Source organism: Arvicanthis niloticus, chromosome 11 (genome assembly GCF_011762505.2).
Source record: "Arvicanthis niloticus isolate mArvNil1 chromosome 11, mArvNil1.pat.X, whole genome shotgun sequence".
In the NCBI taxonomy this organism is placed as follows: Eukaryota; Metazoa; Chordata; class Mammalia; order Rodentia; family Muridae; genus Arvicanthis; species Arvicanthis niloticus.
In genome coordinates this window covers 68667344-68688816 of record NC_047668.1, presented here as the reverse complement: position 1 = coordinate 68688816, position 21473 = coordinate 68667344, and the positions used below count along the sequence as shown (strand labels likewise).

At 43.9% G+C, this 21473-nt stretch overlaps 1 long non-coding RNA gene across 2 annotated transcripts; it reads right to left on the bottom strand.

Annotated features, from left to right (window-relative positions):
- Positions 1-17196: 17196 nt before the first annotated feature.
- LOC143443923 (uncharacterized) lies at positions 17197-21241 on the bottom strand. 2 transcript variants are annotated; one of them, XR_013113339.1, is made up of 4 exons: positions 20677-21241; positions 19663-19767; positions 18277-18391; positions 17197-17475 (listed from the first exon to the last, which is right to left on the bottom strand). It is a non-coding gene; the product is annotated as an uncharacterized LOC143443923 (long non-coding RNA). The 2 variants fall into 2 exon arrangements; XR_013113340.1 differs by lacking the exon at positions 18277-18391 and having other exon boundaries at positions 20677-21234.
- Between the last annotated feature and the right edge of the window lie 232 nt (positions 21242-21473).

Below are 21473 nucleotides of genomic sequence, written 5' to 3'. Positions count from 1 at the left end.
TCCTGATTCCTCTGCAAGGTTTCCAGCAGTGCCTGGATGCCCAGGAGTCAAGGAACCCCAACTTTGGTCTTCCACATCTTAGGCTGTGTTTTCCCATCCCCTTGAGCCGTGAGTGTATCTGCACTTCCTGAGAGCCCATCACCCTACAGTAGGTGTAGAGTACCCATTGAGACTGAGGTTCTGTATTTACTGAGTAGGTTCAGTGGGTAAGGTAGGCTCAATGGGTAGGGTACAGTGTTTGCTGTGTGAGCCTGGGGACTTGAGTTCAAGTCTCAGAACCCACATAAAAAACTAGCACTACCTCCCACCCCACCCCCACCCCCACCCCCGCCCTGCCAAGCAATGGCATGTGCCTTTAGCCCCAGAACTCAGAAGGCAGAGACAGATGGATCTTAGAGTAAGAGAGTAAGAAATGCTTGAGAAAGCAGACTTTGCCAGGCGCTCTACACATACCTTTGATCCCAGCACTTGAGTGTTGTCTTTCACCTAAGACTTCCCAAAGGGAGAGATTAACGGTGTAGTAAGGTCTTGGTGAGCACTGAAATCTATCCTGTGGCTTGCCAGCCATGCTTCACACGGGGTTGGGGGTTGTTTCAGGGATTCGTGAATAAATAAATGACACCAACTAAACCTAATTTTGGCAATCCCAGTGGTACCATCTCTGACTAGCTCAAGGAAGAGAATCTCCTGGGGCTATGGAGCTTTCTCCCAGTGCTGACTTTACAGTGATGCTGAGGAGTGGGGTCTGAACGTGTTGAACCAATAACCAAACTTGTCCATTAGGGAATCAACTTTTGAGCTTCACCATTTTAATAGACATTGGGCAAGCCTTAGAGATAATAGCTAATAATTTTCAGGTGTCCGTCAGACACACTAACTCTTTGGCCCTTAGGGAAATCACAAGCAGCCATTTACAAAATTAAAATTCTACAAGGAAATACTTTCAAACAGCAATGTTAGGATGGAAAGCAGCCAATTAGGGGGATTTAATTCTCAAAGATAATAACACAGGAAGCTCTCTACTTGCAAATAAAATATTTTCAAAAGGTCATTTGTAAGTCAGTTGTTTGAAATTAGGAACCGTGCTATAAATGATGGTTAGGTTGCTGCTTTGCGCCCCCCCCCCCAAAAAAAAAAAAGTGTAGCATGCTGATCCTAACCTGCCTGTGCTGAAACCACAGTGATGACAACCTTACTTAACCATCTTGAACTAGACAGATCTGAAGTTGAATATTGTCCATTGTAAGCATCTGTGTGGTGATGTTGCAACCTAAATACAATGTGTAACGCTATTTAAACTTTCAAAGTGATGACTTACAGATGCCCCGTGAGATGGATCTTATTATCCGGACTCTTCCGACCCAGAAAAGGAACCTGAAAGAGTATGAACTAGAAAGCAGGGTGGAGGGATCAAGATTTGAACCCATATCAGTTCGCTTCTGGAGGCCAAGTTCTTCCCAAGGCACCTGTTTGCCCTTTTTTGTGTCTTTGGGGTTTTCTGGAAACCTGTGGACACCCAGGTGAGGCAATACAGTTTGAGAAACAGTGTATGATCAAAGAACTGCTTTGTGGAGATTAACCTGTGGGTGGATACGCGAGAGCAGGCGGTGGAAGTGTGGAAGCCAATTAGGATTGAGTAGGGCTTGTCAAGATGTTGCAGGACGGACAGCAGTTGCAGAAACATCCAGAAGAAAATAGGCTAGAGGGAAACAATCCACAAAACCCTTGCTGGCCCGCATGGCTGGTGGCCTCCAGAACTGAAGTCAAGGAAGGAGTAAAGGAGGGTCCCCAGGTTCCTGGCTATGGAAAGAATGGTGGTAGCATTTACTGAAAATGGGAAGTTGGGGACAGGGGAAAATGGAGACAAAAATATACAGTGATTAATTTCCTTCTGTGGGAAGCTGAGGGGAGTCAGGGTTATCTTTGGCAGCTGAGGCCCAAGCATGTGACCTAAGCCATTTGGATAGTATAAAGGAGGTCTTTTAGCCTGGAGAGAGTGGCATGGTGCTTTAAAAGGGACTGAGAACGTGAGGAGTCTCCATGATAATGTTGGAGGGCGGCAGTGGCAGCAAATGCCAGGGCAGCGTCCTCACCCACTTCTGTCTGTAGGTGAAGTTGGCCATGCTCTCTGTGCCCTAGACTTCCTGGGTTTTTTGCCAGCTTCCTGTGGCTGTTCTTCCAACTTTCCTGCCAATGAGCAGGCCACTTGATACCCTCTCAGTGAGTTTATTCTCTGCCTGAGTTAGCCAGAGTGGGTTTCTGTTGTTTGCAGTGGAGAACGCTTGAGTGGTACAAGTGCTGCCTTTAGTTTTAAACAGACTGCACTTGGTTCATAACCAGATACCCAAATTGAAGTCTCCAGTGCACCGCTTCAAATGTGGGATTCAAATTTAGGGTGGGAGTTGGGGCTAAATCAAAGAAATCATTACAAGAAAAACTTTTCAAGGGCCTGGAAACAGGCTGGGCACAGAAGCTGGAGGCGCTCCTATATTGGGCAATCAAGAGCGGGCATGAGGAAAGACACAAGGATAGGAGGGAGGCGAGAGGGTGTGGAGGGAGCCTGCCACCGGGCCACAGGCTCCTGCAAGTATCTCTCCTTTACTTTTTAAATTGTTTGTTTTTATTTTATGTTCATTGGGATTTTGCCTGCATGTATGTCTGTGTGATGGTTACGGATCCCTGGAACTGGAGTTACAGACAATTGTGAGCTGCCATGTGGGTGCTGGGAATTGAACCCAAGTCCTCTGGAAGAGCAGCCAGTGCTATTAACTGCTGAGCCAGCTCTCCAGTTCCCTGTTAGATTTCTCAATTGAGAATCTTTGGATATCCAGTATTCATAAAGCCAAATTATTTTCTTCCTTCCTTCCTTCCTTCCTTCCTTCCTTCCTTCCTTCCTCTCTCCTTTTTCTTTCCCTCCCTTCCTTTCTTCCCTCCCTCTCTCTTCTTTCTTTCTCTCCCTCTTTCTTTCTTTCTTTCTTTCTTTCTTTCTTTCTTTCTTTCTTTCTTTCCTTGTGCATGTGTGTATGTATAGATGCATGTTCTTGGGGCTAAGCCTGCATGTAAATGTTGAGGTCAAACTTGGGTGTCTGGCTTTCTTACATGGGGTTCTGGAATCCTCTTGTGGGGTGAGCAGTTACTCTCTGAGCTGTCTCCTCAGCCCCAAACACCAAATTTTAAATTCAAGAACTAAAAAATCGAATACAGTATCAAATTATTATAACAAACTCTTACCAAAAAAAAAAAAAAAACAACAGAAATTGACCGTGTCATAAATAATAACAACCATAATTTGCTTTTTATTCTTTGAAATTGTTCTCCAAGTATCTGAAGCCTATGAGTAAATATCTCAGCTTTGAGAACAAATCTCAACTGAACTGTAAGAAGGAATAACTGGTTTCCAGAGCGCAGACCTGACCTGCACTAAGATTGAAGAGGTTTCCACTCTCACCTCATGTCTTTCCTAGGTGTAAGTCAAGTTCCCGACAGCTTCCCTAGTGTGTGCAGGGTGCCGTTCTCTTGGAGTACAAACCTGAGAGGCAATCTCCCCCCACCCAGCATGGTGTTGTTAGAGCAGTTAGCTCTACTTTGGGGTCCTTGTGGGTATAATAAAGCAACATGTTTGCCATTAGGAATAAAATGGCTGCAAGCATCCTTGCACAGATACTGTGGGGTGTACTAAGTTTTAAATCTTCCTATTTTCACATGCAGTTATAGAGTTATATTTCTGCCTATAGAGTTATTATTTTCTGTAAGAGTTTGTTATAAAAATCGTTCCTAAGCAGCCCAGAAATACTTTTATTAAAAATCAAGATATAAAATGAATCATTTGCGCTGGATCAGTTCATCCCCTTTAATGGTAGTTGTATGGTGTGTGCATGCAAACGCAATGCACATGTGTCATGTCTGCAGATACACAGTCTCAAAGGTTTTCACACTTCCCTCCTCAGCATACAGTGTTGCTTGTCCCATTTAGCGTGTTTGATAAGGCTGAGAATAGTCTATAACAGCTGATCGTGAGCATCAGGGAAGTCCTCCCAGTTAGAAGGGGACTTTTCACTTTTCTTATTTTCAAAATTTTTATTTTACTTGTTTGTTTGCTTGGTTGGTTTCTTCAAGATAGGGTTTCTTTGTATAGTCTTGGCTATTTTAGAGCTAACTCTGTAGATCAGGCTGGCCTTGCACTCAGAGAAATCCACCTGCCTTTGCCTTCCAAGTCCTGGAATTAAAGGCGTATGTCACCACCATCCTGCTATTTTTATTATTTGAAAGTGATGTGTGGGGCTGGAGAGATGGCTCAGCAGTTAAGAGCACTGACTGCTCTTCCATAGGTCCTGAGTTCAATTCCCAGCAACCACATGGTGGCTCGAAACCATCTGTAATGGGATCTGATGCCCTCTTCTGGTGTGTTTAAAGACAATGATGTACTCACATAAAGTAAATAAATAAATCTTAAAAAACAAAAAAAAAGAAAGTGATGTGTGTGTATGTGTGTGCATATGTGTATGTGTATGTGTTTGCATCTAAGTAAACGAACATTTCAAATAAGGCATTTCTATAATTTAAACTGTGGTACTTGAAGTGTTGAAGGATCTATGAGTTGTATGTTATTCTACAAGCTGGATGTATAGATTATTTTGAAACTGAAAGCTTCATTCCACAACAGCAGCCTATGAACCAGCCTATTAAATGTGGTGTGTGTATGGGTACACACACGGTTCATGGTGAAGAGGACTTTACCTAATCAAGAATGAGAAGCTGTCCCTACAGAAGAGTCCTTCAGGGTTAACATCGTAGCACATGTTGCTGTCAGTGGGAAGGGCTTCTGATTTCATTTATCCACATGATACAGTGCAAAACTGGGGGCTTTATGGTGGCCATACCATAGGTTTAGAAACGTTGGCATAAAAAAACCATGGCAGGCATTTCCCAAAGGCAGAGCTGTAAGTCTATAACTGCATGTGAGACTAGGAATGTTTAAAACTTAGTACACCCCACAGTGTCTGTGCAAAAATGCTTGCAGCCGTTTTGTTCCTAATTTCTCCAGTCTTGGCAACATCTCAGATCTCCTTCAGTAGATGAACGGACAGACTAAATACCATTGCCAACAAAGGAGTGAGCTACAGAGTCATGAGAAGACATGGGGGCTGGCAGGCACAGGGCATAGAGGATGTGGCTCACTTAATAGCTTGCCTAGCAAGCCTAGAGTAATAGGTTCAATCCCTAGTACTACAGAGGCTGGGTGTGGCACTGCACACCTGTAATCCCAACATTAGAGAGGTAGAGAGGAGCAGAGATCCATACTCAACCTCAGCTACATGGTGAATTGGAAGCCAGGCTGGACCACTTGAAATTCTGTTTCAAAAAAGTGTATAGACAAGTGTCAAGAAAGTCACGGGCAAGATGGTGTCTCCAGTTCAGGTCTCTCCCCTCCTCAAGCTTGGCCAGTACTCTGCTCTGGTTCTCTGGTCCTTTACAGTTAGCTAAAGCCCTCCAGGCAGCAGAATTGAGGAGGGTAGCATCACAGGAAAAGATGAACTGAAATGGACTGAGAGAGAACTGGCAGAAGCTCAAGACAGCATCCTCAAGTGAGGCACCATTGAGCTTGCCTTTCTCTAGTTGCTGAGGATGAATAAAAAAGCCTTGTTGTATAGAAAAGATGCATGTGCGCACACACGTTAGTGAAACCATATGGAGGAGACTTAAGTACATATTAATATGAAAAAATCCTACTATATTAGATACGGTATGATTCTAAGTGTCTAACACTGTATCTGGTTGAAAGTAGAACTATAGAGACAATAAGATCATGCCAAAGATTGGTGGGAGAGAACAATGAATATACAGAATGTGAAAGATTTATTTACTTATCCTGTAAGGTGACAACTACTCTGTGTCATAAAGATGGGTACATGTCATCATTCATTGCTCAAAGCCAGAGAATGTACAGCACCAAGAATGATGCCCTCAAGGACATACCTCGGGACTTTATGGGTGAGAGTAGCAAGTAGATTGTAAAAAATAAATGTAGCACTCTAGGGAGGAAAGGTTGGTACCAGGCAGGGTATGCTCTGTTGGAACTGGGCCCAAACACAATAATCAAAGAAAACTGTAACTCCTGTTCTAGGGTTCTAACGCCCTCTTCTGGCCCTGTGGGCACTGCATGCATGCAGACAAAACATACCAATAAAAAATATATTTTTAAAATGAGGTAGTGTTTAATAATTCACTCAAGAGGCTGAGGCAAGAGGATCACTAATCTGAAGCCAGTTTGAGGTGTGTATATGTACACTGCCTCAAAAAAACAACAATAAATTGGCCAACAGAATTCAAATAGAAAAAAATTGTGGTTTTTTTCAAAGATTTGTTTTTATTTTATCTGTGTTCATATGTGTATGTGTGTGGGGGTGCATGCGCACACACACCCACACACACCCACCCCACCTGTGTGCTTAGCACCTGTAGAGACTATAAGAAGGTGTCATAGCCCCTGGAACTGGAGTTGCAGGTGTATAAACCATCAGGCAGGTGCTAGGAACTGAACCAGGTCCTCTTCAAAAAGAGCCAGTGCTCTTAACACCCTGAGCCATCACTCCAGCCCACAGGAAAAAAAAATATTTAGAAATAAACAATGTAGACCAGAAAGGCATATAAACAGGGCTCCTGGAAACAACTGTCAGATACCCAAGCTGCTCAGCACTTCTGACACGGTAACAATTTACAAGATCCCTAACCTGGGACTACGTTTACCTCAGAAACTTCACTTTGAGTAATAAGCCCAGAAGAAATCATCTGAGTTTTACCTGCAGGGCAGTTACCTGAAAATAGTTTTTAATATCACAAAACCAGATTTCAAAAAAAAAAAAAAAAAAAAACCCATATGTGCAATTAAAGGATCATGATTATACAAGTTCTAGCTGGAAGCTGAACTACCATTCAGTTATAAAAGTCATAATGTAAGAAACTGTTTAAATATGCAAAAATGGTGCCATTTTATTAAATTTTTAAAAATTACAAAATTTTTGTACTGTTGAATACTCTTGAGATTTCAAGGAGACCGTAATCTGTATGTGAATCTAAATATGAAAAAGCAAAAAATATTTGTTGATATGTTTGTAGTGGTCTGGATTCTGGGATTATAGAGGGTATATTATTCTTACAGTGTTTCCTACTTTAATACGGTGTACATGTGACTTTGGATCTGTGTTTGAAACAAGCAAAAGGGGCCAGGTGTGGTGGCAAATGCCTTTAATCCCAGCACTTGGGAGGCAGAAACAGGTGGATCTTTGCTAATTTGAGGCCAGCCTGGTGTACAAAGTGAGTTCCAAGACAGCCAGGGCTACATAGAGAAACCCTGTCTTGAAAAACAAAACAAAACAAAACAAAACAACAAAACAACAAAACAAAAGGAAATGCCCAACACTAGTTTGTGTTCTATCTTGATTCAGTTATGAACCAGGTAACTAGGCACGCTAGCACACGCTTGCTATCCCAGCATTTGGAAAGTAGAGGCAGGAGGATCAGGAATTCAAGGTCATCCCCAGCTGTGTAGTAGCCCGAATTCACCTGGTAAGAGTTAAGACTTCATCTTAAAACAAAACACCATCAACAACAAAAATTATGACCCAACAGCTTTTCTGTTGGAGCAGGTGTGGGGTGTGGGGGCTGTGGGGGTGGGGTGGGAGGTGGGCTGTGGAGGGGGTGGGGTGGGAGGTGAGGGGAATTGGATACAGAGGGCTTAAATTGCAAAACTTAGCTCTAATGTCCTTCCAGGGGATTAGTTCTGCTGAGTTGGAGAATTCAGAGAAAAGCGGCTTTCTCTCAACTATGGTCATTAAACGCTTGCAATGATTTTTGGCTAACACGCCCCAGTTTGGGAGCAGCTCGGGCTGTAAGCCTTCTTATCCTAGCGCCGTCATTGAGTACTGCAGATAGTCCTAGAAAAGGTCTGCTACCACTTCCGGTTTTCCCCTTAATCCTCTCCCATGATGATATTTATTCTTTTTGAAACTATGTTTTTTTTTATTATTATTTTCATATCATTTTTAAATCATGCATGTCTGTGAATAGGTTTGTGCATATGAATGCAGGTGCCTATGGAGTCCAGAAGAGAGGGTTAGATCTGGAGATAGAGTTAGAGGTGGTTGAGAGCCACCTGACATGGGTGCTAGGAACCAAGTTCGAGTCTTCTGCTAGAGCACTGGTTCTCAACCTGTGGGTCACAACTCCTGGGGTGGAGGTGTCAAACAATCTTTCATAGAGGTCACATATCAGATATCCTGCATACCAGGTATTTACATTGTGATTCGTAACAATAGCAAATTTACAGTTATGAAGTAGCAATAAAGATAGTTTTATGTCTGGGGGTCCACGACCTGAGGAACTGTATTAGAGGGTCACAGCATTAGGAGGATTGAGAACCACTGCGCATGCTTTTAATGGTTGAGCTGTCTCTTTAACCCTAACATTTATTCTTTACAGAAACAATTAGCAACAATACTGGTCCTGTCTTCGTATTCCACTGGCATTTAGTGTAAGGCTCATGGCAACTGTGCCTATTTTGTATAAAACCCAGTAACATTAGTCTAGAGCCAGGATATGTACTTTTAGAAGTAAATGTCTCAGGCTGTGTGTGGTGGCATATGTTCTGAGCCTCAGCACTCAGGATACAGAGGCAGGTAGATCTATGGTAAGTCTGAGACTAGCCAGAACTACGTAGTAAGACCCTGTCTCTAAAACTACAAAAAAGGGAACTTCTTCATTTGGGGGATAGGGTCTCATGTAGCCCAGGCTGGCTTGGAACTTTATATGTAGCTGAGGATGACCTTGAACTTCTGGCCCTCCTTCCTCTAATTCCAAAATGCTGGGATGGCAGGGATGCAGCACAACTCACCCTGGGGTGCTAGGGGGTCAAACCCAGGACTGGTTTGCACATGCTGGCAAGCACAGTCTACCAACTGAGCTAAACCCTCAGCCCCCTAGGGCATAAACTTGAAAGAGCTGGAGAGTTTTCTATGCTTCCAAAGGATGGGTTCTTCTCCCCTCCTCACTAAGTAGAAAGGGGAGAGTTAAGAAGCACCGTATAACTACACAGAGAAACCCTGTCTCGAAAAAACCAAAAAAAAAAAAAAAAAAAAAAAAAAAAAAAAAAAAAAAAGCACCGTATAGACAAAAACGCCCTCTGAAGACAATACTATAGCATTTCTCAAAAGTATAAGGGCCACTGTGCAAATCTTTTTCATGACGAAATTGAGATTGGGGGAGGGGGTCTCAGTTACTGATCAATGCCTTCCTGTGTCTATCATGTTCCCCCTCTAAAAATCAGCACAGCTCACCCCCCAGGTGAGCAGACTGTTCCATGAAGAGGTGAGGAGGTGTGTCCCTGTATAATTCTTAGTAGAACCTTGTAAAGTGTACAACCGGATGGCTTTTTACTACCTTCAGAATTGTACATCACCACTATCTAACTGCAAAGTGTTCTCATCTCTCTCCGTTACCCAAAGAAACGGTGTGCCCATCTGCGGTCCTTCCTCAACCCGCATTGTGCCTAGACAGGCAGCCACTGCTCCATCTCTGTCTATGGGTTTGCTCTGGATATTTCATACAAATAGACTCAATTCTACACACCACTGTATAGATGGGGCAGCAGCACATTTGAGTTATTTCCAATGTTTTCTTTCCCATTATGAACAATGCAGCTAGGAACACTAAGTCTTGCATGTACATGTCCCTACAGTTGTGGGGCTGCTGGGTCATCAGGTAACAATCCTGATTAACCGTTTGAGGAACACTCTGGCATTAGCTTTTAAGGGTCCTAGTTGCTAATTCACATGAACACACAAGTTTATTCTTCCTCTGTCTTTTCTTTCTTTTTTTTTTTTTTTTTTCTTTCTTTTTTCCTGACAAGGTTTCTTTTGTTTTTTTGTTGGGGGTCGACTTTAGCAGAAAGCGGCTATCAGCTTTGCAGCCATCTTGAGCCATATACCCTGACATGAGACTTGGATTACAATAGCCTACAACAGCTGAGCACACTCTGATAATCTTGGTTTAGATACCTTGGGTGCGTGAGATTAAAGGCGTGTGAGATTAAAGGTGTGTAATTTAAGAGTGTGATTTAGAAGTGTAGAGATCAGATTTAGAGACAAGACCTAAGGGCATGATTAAAGGTGTGACCAAAAGGCATGGCTTTTTTTTTTTTTTTTTTTTTTTATAAAAGACAGAGGCAGACGGGAGAGAATCAGACACAGCAGAGAGAAGACAGAGAAGCAGGCACTTGGGAGAGAACTTGGAAGAAGTAACTTGGAACTTGGAGGCACTAGGAACTAGAAACTCAAGACTTGGGACTTGGACTAAGAAGAGAGACTGAAGAATAAACGGGACTGAAATGCACTCTGTCTGGTCTCCATTCTTCGAGTCTGTCCTCACTCTCTCTCTTGCTGAACCCCGACCCTAGGACTGGAGCAGCAGCTTGGGCCGGAATACAGTGGTCGCCCAAACTCGGGGAACCCCGGGCCTCAACATTTTGCTGGGGCCGAGACATTTTTTGGCACCTGAACGTGGGGCTAGTGCGGTTCTCAACAGTTTTTTTTTTTTTTTTTTTTTTTTTTCAGAGCTGAGGCCCGAACTCAGGGCCTTGCGCTTGCAAGGCAAGTGCTCTATCACTGAGCTAAATCCCAAACCCCTTGACAAGGATTCTTTATGTAGCCCTTCGATATCCTGGAGCTTGCTATGTAGACCAGGATGTCCTCAAACTCATAGAGATCCTCCTGCCTCTACCTTCCCCGTGCTAGGATTAAAGGTATGAGCCACTGTGCCTGGTAGTCTTTTTCTTCTTCTTCTTCTTTTTTTTTTTTTTAAATCAACTTAATCTGGTTTCAGGAACATTATTTGTACAATAATCAAAATCATCTAGTTTTTTTTCTTTTCTTTAGAGCCCAGGCTGACCTTGAACTTGTCACATAGTGAAGAAGACCTTGAGTTACTTATCTGTGGCTTCCTCCTTCTGAGTACTGGAGCACAAGTATGCACCCTGGTGCTGGACTCTTGACCTGCCTTCATCATTTCTGCTTTAGACTTTCCTGGCCCCTCGGTCCCCTTTATTTTGGCTCCACTTTTGTAGCCTACTAGACAATCATACTCTGACTTTATTTTAGCTGCAAATCTCTATCTCCTCACACCAGTTAGCTCAGGCATAAGAATGTTAAGAAAGACACACGATAAGGTCATGGGAGTGTTTAAGAGGGCACAGGCTCAATGGTAGAGGGCTTGTCCAGGATGTTCAGGGCTCTGCAAACAGAGAGCAGATAACAGAAGCATCTTCGAAAAGTCCACCATGGGCTAGCTTCAGAAAACACTAGTACTGAAAGCTAGTTCTCAGGTGAGAGCCACTCAGAGGTGCTTCTGCAGAATCCTTCAGTTAAAATAGACAAAGCTTCACTGATTTCGTCGAGAAAATAGAGTTGGGCCACTCCCCCTCCTGCTTTCCTAGCACTAGCTGGTTAGGTTTCTCTTGGTTTCATGGCTCTTCTGTAAGGATAGAGTGGCTGTGCCAGCGCCTGTCACCAATAGAATGACTGACTGTTCCAGTACAGCCATTCCCGAGTTCTCATCCACCTCGTCATCTTCCCCTTCCTGTTCCTCCTTCCTTTTCTTAGGGGAAAACAAACTGTAAAACAAAACAACAAACTTTAACAAGTTAACGGGCCAACGAGATGGCTTGGTGGGTAACGGTTCTTGCTGCCAATCCTACCAACCTGAGTTTTGTCCACAGATCCACAACATGGAGGAAGAAAGAGAACTCCTGAAAACTGCCCTGTGACCTTTATACACATGCTACGGTATAGCACCCTTACATGCCCACCCTCTTCCTACACACGATACACAATAAATAAACATTAAAAAGTGTACTTAGTACAACACATTCAAAATATATGTATAAAGAGCACAGAGGGCAAGATAGCAGCAGAACTGTCTCTGCCCCAGTGTGCTTTTAGACCAACTCACAGTCCAGAACAGGCGGTCGGTGGACCAGCTGCCCTAGAATCGGGTCATGCCTCTAGTCCTCTCAGCCATGAAATCAGACTGGGATCACATGATATAAAACATGGCTCTGGGTCTACTACTTTAGCGAAAGCAATAGCTGTGCCCACTAGATGACATTACAGAAAGAGACTGGGACAGGAGGTGATGGTGGCCGATTGACTTTGTTGTTCTGGTAGTCTCACATAGCCCAGGCTAGCCTCAGACTCTCTCTGTAGATGAAGATGATAGTGAACTCCTTCAGCTTCCTGCTTCCACTTTCCAAGTGCTAGGACCACAGGTCTGCCCTACTCTGCTAGGCTTGAGCTTCTTCTTAATTAATATTTAAGTGAGAATGAATCACCACTTTTGCAACAATCCACTTCTGAGTTAGGTTGTAGCAGTTCTGCTAGGACATTGCTTCTTGTAATCAGTTTTCAGTTTTATGCACTGTGATCAAAGGCAAGGCAAGCCCTTCATCCACACATTGCTCAACCATCTCCTTGTGACCCAGGTTGGATCAAGCATCCATAGGAAAGGCAATTTGCCTGCTTCACTATTGTGAACAAAGGATAGACTCCGGAACTAGTCCTTCAGAAGCCCCGTCTCTGCCCCTATTCCTAAGATTCACCCACCCTATTTCCTAAGATCCAAAGGTCAGACTGACAGCAAAGGCTCCCAGAGTACAGCAAAGTCCACAGTTTTCATGTCTACTTTCAACATGTCACAGCTGGAACAGGACAGGAAGTTCCATGAGCCAAAGTCAAACTTCAGGATGGGTGGAAGCCTGGCCTGCAGTCCTGTCTCTCTGTAAGAACATAATCCAGAGATACAAGGCTATTTTTAGGGGGGAAATGCAGGCTTTAGAATGTTAGAGTGGGAAGTGGCTCTTATCATTAATAAAACAACTTTCCAGAACTTTATACTAGCATACTAGCAATATATGTTTATATATTTTTTCCGTTGAGCTTCATGAAAATCTTCCACATGGAGGGCTGTCCTGATTTCTAAAGATCACAATTCATACTTTGCCTTACATTCTTTCTTTCTTTCTTTCTTTCTTTCTTTCTCTCTCTCTTTCTTCTCTCCCTCTCTCTTTCTTTTTTTTTTTGTTCCTTTGAGTTGTAAAACATACTTCCCTGTGGCTCTTGTCAAGTTTGCGTTTCCCAGATTGTTTGGACACACTCCAAAAAAAAATATCTCAGTCATATCTTTAAAGAAAAAGGCATTTAGTACGTACATTTAAAAGCTAAAATGCTGCCTGGGGGGAGGGATGGGACCTGTGAGAGAGGACAGAGACAAGCTTCACGTTCCACTAGCAAACTCCTGAGCAGACTTCTGGGCCTTGGCGTTTCGTGAATATGAGTTGGCTGAGTTCAGTTGTGAGAGACTCAGACCCAGAATAAGTCAGAAAAAAGCAACGTTATTTTTGTGGGTTTTGTACTACCTAATTGGAAATGCATTGTTCCCAGACCAGCTGCAACACAATCATTTGTTTGCTCTATGGCTGCCCACCGCCCTGCATTGTGAGTTTGCCCCACAGCAGTCCAGTGTTGCACAAAGACAGAACTGAGAGGCTAGCCTCAGAGCCAGCACTCTGAAGACAGCAAGCTCGCAGTATCATAGGGGGGCTTTCTCAGTGTGTGTGTGGCAGGGAGGGGAGGGGAGGCTAGCCTTAGCAGCATTTCCTGGACAGGCTGGCTTTTGGCTATCTGAGGAGACACGTTGATTTTGCAGTCACAGGGCCCTTTGGGCTACTTACTATTTAGATTCCTAAATATATTCCAAAGAAGCTCAGTTCTCATCCATAAGATAGGTGTGGAAGGTGACAGAATGAGAGTCTGGGGTTTCAATGAAGTGAAAGCCACAGGTTTTGAAGTAGTACAATGTGCTGAGTTGGTGGAACACATCATCATTGGGAGATAGACAGGCAGGCTTCATAACAAGTTCTAGACCAACCAGAGCTACATAATGAGAGCCTGTTTTGTTTTGTTTTGTTCTGTTCTGGTTTTTTTGTTGTTTGTTTTAAAAAGAGGGAGGGACACTTGGGAGGCAGAGGCAGGTGGATTTCTGAGTTCAAGGCCATCCTGGTCTACAGAGTGAGTCCAGGACAGCCAGGACTACACAGAGAAACCCTGTCTCGAAAAACAAAACAAAACAAAACAAAACAAAAACAAACAAACAAACAAAAAAGAGGGAGGGAAGTTATGGACTCAGTAAAGTGTGGTAGTTGGTCCATGCCTATAACCCTGCATTTGGGAAGATGAAATTGGTGCATCCAAGATCACGTTGGGCTATACAGTGAGACACTATCTCAAAACAAAACAACAAAATCAGGAAGTGTGTGAGCTCAGGAAGGGGACTGCTGGATTCCGAGTCTCAGTTCTCTTCCTTCTAGCCATGTAATGTTGACAAGTCAATCAACTGCTAGAGTTGACTAGAATTGACTGCCTCAGTTTCCCTATCTGTAATGATAGTGACAAAATAGTCCTTAGTTCAGTGCTGTTACTCTATCAGTTACATTTTCTCACTTAGACTGGGGAATATGAGCTCAGATTAGACCGGACCAGGCTTGTTTTACCCAGCTGCTCACGTGCATGTGTGGCTGCCATGGTAAAGGGTTATTATCTACGTAAGATACATGATGTGTGTATTTGTTAGATAAGTAAAGTAGAAAACAAATTAGGGCTGGTGATCAATCCTAAAATTCTATATCATCCTCAGATAAGAAAATATCCAAACGCTAGGAACAGCATCAAATTGGGGTGTATTTAAATAAAGCAGAGTGGTTGTGATATGAAGTACTGTAGCCGTTTTAAAATGAGACATCTGGGCTGGAGAGGTGGCTTAGTGGTTAAGAGTACCTGCTACTCTTCCAGAGGATCCAGATGCATTCCCATCACTCACATGGTTGCTCAAAAACATCTGTAACTCCAGTTCTAAGGGATCAGATGTTCTATTCTAACCTCATCACCAGGTGTGCATGTAGTATCACATACATACATACATACATGTAAGCAGACCATTCACACGCATAAAGTTAAATAACTAAATATGTAAAGGCTTTAAAGAAATAAGCAAATATATATGTATGTATATGTATACACACACACACATATATATATATATGTGTGTGTGTATATATATTTCTATATTATATTAAGAGGAAGCAAATCCCTAACTAATCCTAACTAAGCATGTGTCTTAGTCAGGGTTTCTATTGCTACAAAGAGACACCATCACCAAGACAACTCTTTTTTTGTTTTGTTTTGTTTTATTTGGGGGGGTTTTGGGGGGGGGATTTTGAGACAGGCTTTCTCTGTATAGCCCTGGCTGTTCTGGAACTCACTCTGTAGACAAGGCTGGCCTTGAACTCAGAAATCCGCCTACCTCTGCCTCCCAAGTGCTGAGATTAAAGGCGTGCGCCACCACTGCCCGGCTCAAGACAACTCTTATAAAAGGAATAAGTTAGTTAGGGGCTTACTTACAGTTTTAGTGCTTAGTCCATTATCACCATGGTGTGGCGCATGGCAGCATCCAGGCAGGTATGGTGCAGGGCAGTAGCTGAGAGCTTTACATCCAGATCCACAGGCAGCAGGCAGAGAGCCACCGGACCTAGCATGAACTTTTGAAATCTCAAATCGCACTCTGAGTGATAGACACACTTCCTCCAACAAGGCCACACCTCCTAACCCTTCCAATCCTTTCAAACAGTTCACCAACTCTGGAGTAATACTGCATGCAAATACGTGAGCCTGTGGGGGCCATTTTTATTCAAATCACCACACCACGTGTGCAGATTGCTATGAGTACTAACATCTGCTAACTATTTTCTGTGCATTGGGTAACATTTTAAGAGCTTTACATACACATTAATACCTACTCTCCATATTAAGGAAGAATTCCCCCCCTTTTTTTTTCATTATGGAAATGCAGAAAACTGAGCTTCTGGGACTTAGTTTACTTGTTAGAAGTCACACAGTAGTGGGTTGATGAACTGGAACCTGTACTGGATCAGTCTTGTTCCAGTATCCATTTGTTAATTACTACACAGAGCTGGTCTCCTAGTGGGATGCTTGAATTATATACAGATACAGCTGTGTGCATGGGCTAGGAGTATGGATCAGTTGGTAGAACGCTCACCTCCTGTGCACAAAGCCCTGGCTTCTGGGTTCAGTCACAGCACCCTGTCACTCAGTGAGGAAAAGCAGTGCACATCTGCAATGTCACCACGAGGAGGGGAAGGCAGGAGGATCAGAAGTACTGCTGCTAGGTATCAAGTTCAAAACTAGCCTGGGATACACGAGACACCTCTCTCAAAAGTAAGCCAACAAAACAAAACAACACAAAACAAAAACATCCAACAACCTATATATACAGAGAAGAAAGGAAGGAGGGAAGGAGGGAAGGAGGGAAGGGAGGGAGGGAGGGAGGGAGGGAGGGAGGGAGGGAAGGAGCCTGAAAACTCATGGAAACAAAAGGAAGACTCCCACTTTTTGCCCTCTTGGTACTGAGCCTTAGCGTTTAACTGCTGAACCTAACTGCTCTCCAGCCTAAAACGTTCTCTTTTTGCGACATACACTTGTATATGCTTTAAATTGTTTTATGACAATACAAATATAAATTCACACAGCTGCCTTTGGAATAAAAAAAAAAAAAAACATTGTAAAGCAAATTAACTCATTTGATTCAATGAGTACTCACTTGCCAGGCAGAATTATTTCGTGCTTTACAAATATTAATGACCTCATCAAAAGCAGCCCTGTTTTGCTGATGAGAAGACTGAGGTAACTTATCTCCTGGCTAGCATGATGTACGGTTTGGACAGAGTATGACTGCAGATGCCCTGTGAGCCATGCATATCTCATACATGCACATGTGTGTACACTGAGCCCCCAAAAGTTGCCACACATTTTCAAATACCAGATCAAACCGTAGGAATACCCTGTGGTGGGTGGTTAAAACCAGTTTTTGGAATCACACGAATGAAGACACTACCTCAACATCTACTAATCACAGTGGTCTGAGGTTAGTTTATTAACAATTTTCATTTGAGGACCCTCGATATAAAAATTGAAGGTAATACTGATCTCCATCTCATAAGGGTATAATGAAGATGAAAAAATTAGTACAGACAGCATGCTTAACATAGAACGTATCTTTTTTTTTTTTTTTTTTTTTTTTTTTTTTTTTTTGAGTCAGAATCTGTTATGAAGCTCTAGCTGTCTTAGAATTCACTATGTAGACTAGTTTGGTCTCAAACTCACAGAGACCCATCTGCTTCTGCTTCTGCTTCCCAAGAGCTGGGACTAAAGGCATGCACCACCACACTCAGCCAGAAGCCATCTTATTAGAAGGAGTAGATCAATGTTAGTTTTTGCCTTTTGTGTGGGCTGGGATTGTACCTCAGTGGTAGAGCCCATACTTGGTACATGCAAGGTCCTGGACTTGATCCTAGAACTGAAAGAAAAAGTAGATCTCTTTATTATAGAGGTGTTCCCTTCCCAAACCCTCCCCCCCCCATCTCTGGATGTGTGTGTGTGTGTGTGCATATGTATGTGTGTGCATGTGTGTGTTCATAGACTGGAAGTAGCTGTTTCGTATCTTCCTCATTGACTGTCCACCTTATTTTTGTTTTTTTTTTTTTCTACCAGTGTTGAGGATTGAACCCTGGGCCTCACACATGATAGGCAACACTCTACCACCATGCAGCAGTTCCAGTCCTTAACCTTAGTTTTTGAGACACTGCCTCTGGATAAACCTAGACCGCACCGGTTTAGATAGACTGACAAGCCCGAAGCACCCTTCTGTCTTCTACCACCCAGAGCTTAGGCACCCAGCGGCTTTGGGGGATTAAACTTAAGTTTTTACATAAAGTGAAGAGTCAGACCTTTATGCTAACTGAGTCACCCCCCTACGTCCCTTCACAATTTCTATCAATGTTGGGGGTTTATTATTATTTTTTCTTCCATTTTGATTTAGACATAAAAGCTCATGTCTTTTGTCTAGTAATTCTACGGTAAACAATTTGCCTGTCCTTGTATTTTTTTTTAAGGCACCCAGGTATTTGTCTGAAATGATCATTGGGGTGTTCTTAATCAAACAGTGAACATCCATCATTACAAACTAGAGTTTCATACATCTCTGTGGTAACATTTGGGGAACCCTAAAGTGCCCAAGAGCAGCCTTCTTTCTTTTTTGTTTGTTTTTCTTTTTCAAAACAGGGTTTCTCTGAGTAGCCCTGGCTGTCCTGGAACTCACTCTGTAGACCAGGCTGGCCTTCGAACTCAGAAATCCGCCTGCCTCTGCCTCCCAAGTGCTGGGATTAAAGGCGTGTGCCACCACCACCCAGCCAGCCTTCTTTCTTGCTGAGACTCTGAACAAAGCGAGACAAAATGAACTTCAGATGAGGCTCAGTCCACCCCCACCCCCCAGCTTCAGTTAGCTGCTGCACTGGGAGAAATAGACTTCCTCCTGTTGAAACCCAGAGGTGCATTGGTGTCAGCAGTCCAGGCACTTCTTGGGGAGCAGAGGGACCCTTCCTCCAAGACTGGATCTTAAGAGCAGAGTTATCCTAAGGCACACAGTGTGTCCTCCTGAACTTGGTAATCAGATAGATGATGCTCAGCCCAGGGAAGTAAATGGCCAGCCGGGGCCCCGGAACGATGCTGAGTGCTTCTCACTCGGAAAGCTCACTCTCCTCTAAGAAAGACAGCACGGACATTAAAAGAAGGGAGGAGATCTTTGATGCTTGTAAGTGGGATTTTGGATGGAAAGTGCAATGCAGAAGATAAATATAGCAAGATCTCCTGCAAAGTTTTGAAAAGACATAAACTATATTAATATATAAAAACCAGTCACCACAGCTATACTTTTGGAATATATTGAAGAAGAGAGAACTTTTATTTTTCCTTTACCTACCCCCTTTTTGTCTATTGTTTTAGTCTTTACCCGATGTATATATTACTTTTATTTCTAAAAATACTGCTGAGAGTTATTGAGACCAAGAGACTGAGAACCACTACTAAGGGTTTTTTTTTTTTAAATGGCTCCCTGCAAAAAAAAAAAAAAAAAGTATAATAAATGTTATTTTAAAAATACAAACAAGATAGCGTTAAAAAGTTCTCTCTCTAGCTTTGGGAGTCCTAATGAACTATAATCACAGAGACGCCAGACTAGTCGAAATTGGAAGAAAGAGCTATAATCACAGGAAAAGAACTCTCTCCACAGTTTGAAGGATCCCAGAAAAGGCAACTGTAATGACAGCGGGGCTGACTTCAGGAAAAGCAGAAACAGGAGCAGCTGCGGTGGCGCCTAGAGTGGGTGGGATGCGTGGCAAAGCAAAGTGACACGAAGTGACACCAGAGAACACTAACTGCCTGCCACCCAGGACCCTAGGCCCCTTGGGAAGGGAGGATGAAAAACCTAAAGTGTAAAATCTAGGACTCAAATCTAGGAGAAAAACGCTGAAGTGGTTATGACTCATGACCCTGCTGGTCCTCTAGGCTAGAGTGACCTGCAAGACACACGGTCATGGACCGAAGCATGGTGTTGGAGAAGCTGGAGGCATGATGGAGCAGCTTCCTGCAGCCCCAGGTGGTCAAGAGGTCAGTGTGACTGAGCCTGGAAGGAGTTCAGGCCACTTACTGCCTTGGACATCTCTTTGTATTTGCTGAAGCTCCAGTAGCGGAACTCATTACAAGGCGTGCATGTGGCCTAATTACTTGTTCCACACTGTCACCAGAACAGACCCTGTAAGAGAATTCCAAAGGACAGTGAACTCATGTTGCAATCTTGCCCAGATCACAGACTAGGTACTTTGAACCCAAATTCCTTAAACAGCTCTGTTTTACTACAGACTTCAGATTCTAGCCCGTTGTTTGAAGTGCTCGCAGCTGCCCATGCCTTTCTGACTGTTCTCAGCCGCCAAGGGCCCAAGAACAAAGATGTTTCTTAAACTTCCCTACTCACAAAAACGAAAGCAGCCATTATATAATGAAGCTCGGAGCTCCGGGGCTGAGCGGCCCCCAAGATCGCCCTGCCCGAGGTCACTCGGGCAGACACAGAGAAAATAGAGGGGAAAAAAATTTCTCAGGCAGGAAAATGAGTTTGAGGATTAGTCAGCAGTTAGACGGGCTCCTACGTCCATGAGGTTGTAACTTTATCTTGACAACATGGACTTTCCTGGAAGAGACTTGAGCCTCGAATTTATCATTTTATAATTTGTGGCTTAAATTTGAGCCATACACCAAGCAGCTGTGTTGGTCTGAGGCACTTTGGACTCCTTCTAAGCCCAGAAGAGACCACTTCAAACTTGAGGCCCCCAAAGTCCTTGGGGTGTAACTGTGGGCGCATAAAGGGTAGGGTTTCTGCATTGGTTTCCTTAAGAAATGTATGGAACCTGGACCGCACGTCTTTGTCTTTGTTTGTTTTAGATTTGGGGAGGGAACAGACTGTGATAGTTGGAGCCTGGAAGGGGGGGAGGGGCCGCTCCTATCTGGTGACAGCGGGTTTTCATATATTCCAGGGTCCCCCTGGGAAATGAGAAGTTGGAAGCGGAGAGGGGGGAAATGGGTGGAGAAATGGGAAGCCAAGGGAAGGGAGGAGTGCCAGAGATAACTGCTGACTTCACAGTTTTCCACCCGGGCCTGCCCTGCCTACCTCTGTTGACATCAAAGCTTTCCCAGCGCCTTTGCGTGCCTGCTCAGTCGGCCCTGCCTGCTGCCACCCCGGGGAAGAATTGGCGGCTAGCCCTGCAACAAAGCGGAGGACAATTTTTCTGCAATCGCTCATCAAAAACACCCGCCCCCTTTCAGTTCTGTGCATCTCCAGGCCGGGGGTTCAATAGTCCGCCTTGTACAAAGACAGCTTTTTACAGGGAGGTCTCCAGGAACGTGGGCAGCTTCCCAAGGTGTCTCACGGGTTCTGGGCAGCGCTGTCTGTCTGTGGGCCGATGGGTGTGTCTTTTGCAATCCTGTTGGGGCGCCTGGATTTGGGAAGTCTTGGCTCCTCTCCCCAGAGCGATGCAGGGCATCGGATTATTGCTGGCAGCTGAACTCCAGCGCCTGCTGCCATTCCATCTCCGTTCTCGGCTCCCCCTGCTAGGATTTACATGTTTTCACCCCCTTCTCTAGTTTTCCCTACCCTGGGACTGGCTGATCTCTCCCCAGGGAAGAAGCAAAGGAAATAAGTTGACCTTACTTTTCTACTCTTCCTATAGCATCCCCCGCCCCCCGCCCCCCGCCCCGCGCGCCACAAATCTACTTGGAGCTCTAAACCCGGGGCCGAAAGAAGTAACAGAACCCTCACTGAGGAATAGCAGTCGCCACTGGGTCTACATGTTAAAAGTAAGAGGACAGCTTTGAAACATAGAAGATGCTTCACAGACAATGTGGGGGGAAAAGGTTACATTAATCACCTCCTCCAGCTCATCGGTGTGAATTTGAAGACAAACCCAG